Consider the following 7640-nt stretch of genomic DNA (forward strand, 5'->3'; position numbering starts at 1 on the left):
TCCCTCTCTGGAGACAGCCACACCTGCTGATGATCATACTCACCTGTTGCTGATGAACCGATCACAAGCGGTTGTTGATCAATGGTCATGACAATTTGCATATTAATGTTTGTGTTATTGAGTTATTGTGCAAACGTACTATTTATAACAGGAGTCTCAAACTGCAGTCCTCGAGGGCCGGTAGGGCTGCTCAATTAATCGAATTTTAATCACGATTACGATCTGGGCTTTCAACGATCATTAAAAATGACTGAGCCGATTATTAGCACCTCCCTCATGCTTTACTCTCGCGCTGCTCCGTGTGGCAAATCGAGCGCACCTCTCTGCATTTCGAACACGCTTCACAACAATTAAGAGAACCCGAGGGAAGCTCGGAAAGCTAAGCAGAAGTTATTTGGAGAGGAGAGTGCCGTTGATTGAAAAGAGAGGTAAAAAAAACAAAAAAAAAAAAACTTCGGTGGTGTGGAAACATTATGGGTTCGCGGAGTCAGACGTGGATCAAGTAGACACAGTGTGTAAACTTTGCTACAGTGTCGTAGCTGCACCACAGAGTAACACTGCAAAGTTCACTAAACATAGATGTTTACATTTTTCATTTATTTCTTATATTCCAAACATTTGCACTGTTATCAGTATTTGCACACTATTTTATATTATTTTTTTATCAATCAATCAAAGCTTTATTCGTCACATGCAGGTTGCCCTGCAGTGAAATGGGACTCCCCCCCCCCCCCCCCCCCCCCCCGACCTTACACATATGTGCTATATGTGTAAGGTCGGGGGGGGGGGGGGGGGAAGTCCCATTTCTCATTACATGGGGATACAGGTCGGAGATCGGTAGAATCAGAGAAAAAAAACATTGAGATGTACACTACAGTGGGGAAAGTGCAAGAGGAAAAAAGAGACCCCTACTCATGCTGTGCTTCCATGGTAGGACAGCATGAGAACAGGGAACAAAAAAAACTCCTTTGCACAAAAAGCACATAAATGTCCACAGCATCACATTGTGAAGACATGACAAGCCACAGGGGTGGGTGGGGGGTGAGGAGTAATCCGAAGTGAACGCAGCAGCCACCCTGCACAGCGCTACCATTCCAGCGCGGCACACAGCCCGCCGCGTTCCCTCGCAGGAAACAAGCATCGAAGGCGTTGGAAGGGGAGGGGGGATGAGTGAGTGCCTATCAGTGTAAGTGTGTGTGTGTGCGTGTCCATAGTTCAGCTGAGACAGTGTCCTTCGGCCTATCAGGCTAAGTAAACAGTCCTCCAGCCAATCCAGGTGTAAAGTCATTATTCAATACATTGTTATTGTTAACCCTTTAAAGCTGGTCAGAGCACACTGTAAAAAAAAAAATTGTTGCGAAAACTTAAAAACTCAAGGCAACCCACTGCATTTACATTTTTAGGTTCTGATGGATAATATATAATTTCAAGTTTAGGAGAAAAGTTGCTTCAACTAATGTTTTTGTGTTTACAAGATTAATAACTGTGCTTTTTCTTAACTCATATTTTATTGTTTTTTATTGTGTATTTCCTTAAGTTTACACAAGGTATTAGTTTTAATTTTGGCAACATATTTCCTAAAGTTTACAAAATATATTTTTTATTGTTTTAACAATGTAATTCCTAAAGTTTACACAACATACTTTTTTTGTTTTGCCAATCAATTTCCTAAAGTCTAGAAAAAGTATCCTTTATAGTTTTCATAAGGTGCTCCCTGTTGTATTAATGAATGAATGTTGATTTTCAAATAACTTTATTGTGTTCAAACACAACTGCACCACTGACAATGTTTTGAGATGAGCCATTTTTAACATACCGACAACATTCAGCCACAAATAAAGTCCTTTTCCAAAAACAAAAAAAAAAAAAAGGCAAATTTTTGTAATAAATGTTACTCATCCCATTTTAAAGGTGTGGTATTGTCAGTCAGAATATCAAACCTATCTTGATTGATAGTCACTAACAAACAGATCAAAACATAAGATGGCAGGATGTGAACTCTTCTATCTGGTTTCCATACAGCAAACAAATGTGTACTTGAGTTCTTTTGGAAACTCCATGTTGAGCCCATAAAGTAGGCCAAACAGGTAGGCAAAGGCAGTGGGAAGGTCTGTCAGATCATCAAGAATAATGTCCTCTTCCAAAACAATGGCAGTGTTGACCCCTGTGGACTGCGAGTTGGGTCCCACGCAGTCCTCCAGAACAGTGAGGATGCCCACCGTAACACCGCGGGTTGCCCTCTCAACTGGATCTGTATCCTATGCAAAATTAACAACAGTACATATAAGTGTCTTGTAACACAGTAAGGGGAATTGTTGAAAAGAATATATCAATGGACCAATAGGCTCGACTATAGGAGCACAGGGGTGTGTTCAAATGAGACACAGAGACAAGAATGTAACTCAAAAGAACCGGCCAACTTTAGTGACATAAACCATAAGGTTGACAAGCACAGGTTAAAGACACTTTACAATGGTAGAAAGGAAACTTACAAAAATTAAAAGAAAAGTAAAACACAAACTACTAAAGCAATGACTTGGCCAAGTGTTATTTTTGGTTTTCAATGTTCGGGTTTCAATGCTCGGGTGCACCCTAGTAACCTGACTCCTTAACTCTTATAGAACAGATTACACAAATCCAATGTACATTCAAATGAAAATCTCACACTCTTTTCACATGTGGAGAATGTTCTACACAACAGCTCATTATTTAAAGTCCCAAATAAAAAATGTCCAAGGGGTAAAGTCCAAAAAATTCCCAGGGTGTGAAAGAAAATAGGGATGAGAGAATGTCAGTCAGTGGTCTTATGTATAACCAGCTGTGCGTGAAAGTGTGAGTGATACAGTCCTACCACACCGCAACGTGCAGCAGATCATCAAGTGGAAAAGAAGCGAATCTCAGTCTCTCTAAGTCCAGGTGGGAAGGCTCGCCATCTATTTCACCGGAGGAATCCACCTCAGAAACAATTCAGCATACAAAAAAAACCTGACCTGTCAACAGACAGGGTCAGAAGAGCAATTCAAATATTAATTATGCTGTTCTAGCTATAATTCACAACTTAGGATTTTGTTTAAATCACATTCAACATAAATTTGCAATAAAAATACTCAATTTTGCAAAAATAAAACATTTCTCTTACACAAACTATGCATTAAACCAAGTAAAGTCAGTGCATATGCATATATGTCGCATATGCGACAATTATTAATCAAACAATTGAGATTAATTCAGTTTCTCAACAATAAAATGTGAAACAGACGTGAACTAACTGAGACATACAACATGTGCTCACCGATCTCAGCGCATCACGGCTGAAGACAATGGCATAGTGTCTCTCGGTCGGAAAATGCAGGGCTCTAAATAACGTAACAGGACATGTTTTCTCTTTAATAACCGTAATACGACATGAAGGAAAAATAAACATAAGTTGCGCTTCAAGTGTTACCTTACTTCTGGAAGCAGATTGACATGAACTTCCAGGCAGTTGATAGCAACCAGAGCTAACAAAGGCTAACAGTTTAGCTCCACGCGGTACTTTTTAAAGTCACCAGAAAAATGCAGCATTTGCCTGCTTACTCACTGTGGCTACTTTTAACATGAAAGGTAGCTGATAACCAGTGTTGGTTGCAACTTATATCTAATACTTTTTTCCAGCTCAAAAGCTTCAGTCTCTCTTTTCTCCTGCCAGCGCGCGACTACCTCCACACATAGCAGCAAACACAGAGCACGTAGGTGGGACATACAGCGGCAGACTGCTCTCCCATTGGTCAAAACATACTGGGACCTGTGCATTTCGATTGGTTGGGCAGGCTGTCCATCTCTCCTCATATCAGTCCTTAAAGTGGTACCCTCATTGTATGTGGGTTACACCGTAAACCAAAACTGAAGATTGAGAAGATTTGCATACTCACCAGACATGTTAAGAAGAGTTTGGTCTCGTCGTCGCGAACAAATATCGGTAACCCTTCCAAACTGATGGTTCGTCAATGCTGGACTATGTTTGAGACCTAAAACACAGAAATCAAATAAGACTCAGTCTCATTTATAAACCTACCATTTTGTTTTAAAAACACATTAAGTGTTGTTGCTAAAAATACAGCCTTAAGAAATAAGATGTTAAAATTGGTTATTCCAGATAATTGCTCATGGTTTTGTCAGGGTTTTTTTTTAAGTAATTTTGATGCAAAACCAATGTAAATCAAATCAAATCAAATCAAATCACTTTTTATTGTCACATCACTAGTGCAGGCACACTGGCACAGCACATGCGAGTGAAATTCTTGTGTGCGAGCCCCACAAGCAACAGAGATGTGCAAACACAACAACACAAACGAGCAAAATACAAGAATGGCCAACCTGAAACTAATAAATATATGTACAATATATAATAGTGTATGCATTTCTGGATGTGTATATTTTCCTACGTGTGTGTGTGTGTGTGTGTGTGTGTGTGTGTGTGTGTGTGTGTATACACATTTTTACAAATTAAATAGTAAAAAAATAAAATAAAATAATAATAATAATAATAATAATAATAATAAAATATATAAAATATACAGAGTTGAATATGTGCAAAACAAGTGGCATTTATATACAGTGTGGAGTGCATAATGTTGAAGTTCCAGTAGTGAAGCTGAGGTGTCTATGACGTGTTCAGCAGTCTGATGGCCTGATGGAAAAAGCTGTCTCTCAGTCTGCTGGTACGGGACCGGATGCTGCAGAACCTCCTTCCTGATGGAAGCAGTCTGAACAGTTTATGGCTGGGGTGACTGGAGTCCTTGATGATCCTCCCCGCTTTCCTCAGGCACCGCTTCCTGTAGATGTCTTGGAGGGAGGGAAGCTCACCTCCAATTATCCGTTCAGAGCACCGCACTACTCGCTGGAGAGCTTTGCAGTTGTAGGCGGTGCTGTTGCCATACCAGGTGGTGATGCATCCAGTGAGGATGCTCTCAATGGCACAGTGATAGAAGGTCCTGAGGATGCGGGGGCTCATGCCGAATCTTTTCAGTCTCCTGAGAAAGAAGAGGCGCTGCTGGGCCTTCTTCACTGTTTTGTTTGTGTGTACTGACCACGTAAGATCCTCAGCCAGGTGTACGCCAAGGAACCGGAAGCTGCTCACTCTCTCCACAGCAGCGCCGTTGATGGTGATGGGGGTGTGTACTTCTCTGCACCTCCGGAAGTCCACTATCAACTCCTTTGTCTTTGCGACGTTGAGGGTGAGATGGTTGTCTTGACACCAGTGGGTCAGGGCGCTGACCTCCTCCCTGTAAGCCGTCTCATCACCGTTGGTGATAAGACCCACCACTGTAGTGTCGTCCGCAAACTTCACAATGATGTTGGAGCTGTTAGTGGCTGTGCAGTCGTAGGTGTAGAGTGAGTACAGGAGAGGGCTCAGTACACACCCCTGTGGAGCACCAGTGTTCAGTGTGATGGGGGATGAGGTGATGCTGCCCAGTCTGACCACCTGGCGTCTGTCAGACAGGAAGCTAAGGATCCAGCTGCAGAGGGAGCTGCTCAGTCCTAGATCCTGCAGTTTCCTGTCCAGCTTCGAGGGAACGATGGTATTGAATGCTGAGCTGTAATCTACAAACAGCATCCTCACATACGTGTCTCTCTTCTCCAGGTGTGACAGGGCAGTGTGTAGTGTCAGGGCTATGGCATCATCAGTGGACCTGTTGTGGCGGTATGCAAACTGTAGAGGGTCCAGTGAGTCGGGTAGTGCAGAGCAGATGAAGTCCCTGACCAGCTTCTCGAAGCATTTGCTTACGATGGGGGTCAGGGCTACAGGTCGCCAGTCGTTCAATGAGGAGATGGTGGAGGATTTGGGTACAGGGACGATGGTGGCCATTTTGAAGCAGGCTGGGACTACAGACAGAGAGAGGGAAAGGTTGAAGATGTGCGTGAACACTCCAGCCAGCTGAGCCGCGCATGACCTGAGGGAATCCCGTCCGGACCAGTAGCTTTGCGTGCGTTCACCTTCCTGAAGCACTTCCGCACATCCTCCTCAGACACAGTGTGCGCACTGACGTCATCCGCGGTGCGCACACTGTCCGGTCTCATGGTGTTCGCTGTGTCGAATCTAGCGTAGAATACGTTTAGATCCTCACACAGAGAGGCCGTGGTCTGCGGTGTGCTGGTTTTCCCTCTAAAGTCTGTGATCGTGTTTAGTCCCTGCCACATACTCCGAGGGTTGTCAAACTGTTGTTCCACCCTGTCCCTGTACTCACGTTTGGCTGCTTTGATCGTCTTCCGGAGTTGGTAATGTGCGTGTTTGTAGTCCGATGTGTTCGCGGAGGCAAAGGCGGTGTTCCGTGCCGCCAGTGCCGCGCGAACATCTCCGTTAATCCAGGGTTTTTGATTTGGGAAGGATTTGACTGTTCTGGATGGGACGACATCTTCCACGCATTTCCTGATAAATCCACAGACTGAGTCTGTGTATTCATCAATGTCTCTGGCGGCCACGTGAAACATTTCCCAGTCCGCGTGATCAAAACAGTCCCGCAGCGCAGACTCCGATTGGTCCGTCCAACAGTGCACCGCCCTCCGGGTTGGAGCTTCCTGTTTCAGCTTCTGCCTGTAGGCGGGCAGGAGCAGGATGGAGCAGTGATCTGATTGGCCGAATGGGGCGCGGGGGAGGGCTTTGTACGCATCCCGGAAAGAGGTGTAACAGTGGTCGAGTTGCCGGTTTCCACGTGTGTTGAAAAGGATGTGTTGATGGAGTTTTGGTGAGACTTTCTTCAGGTTTCCCTTATTAAAGTCTCCGGCTGTGATAAACGCTGCCTCTGGGTGTGCGGTTTCCTCGCTGCTGATCGCGCTGTACAGTTCCCTGAGTGCTCGGTCAGTGTCGGCTTGTGGGGGAATGTAAACAGCCGTAATAATCACTGCTGTAAATTCCCTCGGTAGCCAGAATGGCCGGCACTTAATCATCAGGTACTCCAGGTCCGGTGAGCAGAAGGATTTGACCGGGTGCACGTTCGCATAATCACACCAGCTGTTGTTGATCATGAAACACACACCACCGCCTCTGCTTTTCCCAGTAAGATCCTGTGACCTGTCCGCGCGGTGCACAGAGAACCCCGGCAGTTGTATTGCGGAGTCCGGTACTTTGTCCGATAGCCAGGTTTCTGTGAGGCAGATCACGCAGCAGTCCCGCATCTCTCGCTGGAATGAGATCCGTGCCCGAAGCTCGCACAGCTTGTTCTCCAGAGACTGCATATTAGCCAGTAATAAACTGGGTAACGGTGGTCTGTAAGTGCGCCGTCTCAGTCGAACCAGAACGCCAGATCTTCTCCCTCTGCGTCGGCGTTTGCGGCCTCCAGGGCCAGAGAACAAAGGCGTCTCAGGTGAGATGAATGGGGGGTCTGCAAACGGAGCGTCCGTGTTGGAAAACTTGAACTCCGGAAAGTTATAAGAAAGACCGTCTTTTATGTCCAGTAAGGTTTGTCGGTCGTACACAAGGAGACAAGTGCTGCTCGTGAAAAAATAAAGGAAAAGTAAAATTAAACACAGAAGAAAGCCGTTGCTTGGGGGAGCTCGCGACGAGGCTGCCATACTCGGCGCCATCATGTGTAGTAATGTAGCACACTTATGAATACATTTATAACAAAAAGTGGCACGAGAGTTGAACTGTCCGTCATGAC

At 44.8% G+C, this 7640-nt stretch overlaps 1 long non-coding RNA gene across 2 annotated transcripts; it reads right to left on the minus strand.

Annotated features, from left to right (window-relative positions):
* Positions 1-803: 803 nt before the first annotated feature.
* Positions 804-3699, minus strand: LOC147318487 (uncharacterized). Of its 2 annotated transcripts, none has more exons than XR_015131382.1 (3): positions 3451-3699; positions 3293-3356; positions 804-2990 (listed from the first exon to the last, which is right to left on the minus strand). It is a non-coding gene; the product is annotated as an uncharacterized LOC147318487 (long non-coding RNA). The 2 variants fall into 2 exon arrangements; XR_015131381.1 differs by having other exon boundaries at positions 3446-3699.
* Positions 3700-7640: the final 3941 nt, after the last annotated feature.

This window comes from Aulonocara sp. 'chitande type north' Nkhata Bay, linkage group LG11 (genome assembly GCF_057382095.1).
Source record: "Aulonocara sp. 'chitande type north' Nkhata Bay isolate Kocher_YH1m ecotype deep benthic linkage group LG11, A_spYH_male_GT1.1, whole genome shotgun sequence".
Taxonomy (NCBI): Eukaryota; Metazoa; Chordata; class Actinopteri; order Cichliformes; family Cichlidae; genus Aulonocara; species Aulonocara sp. 'chitande type north' Nkhata Bay.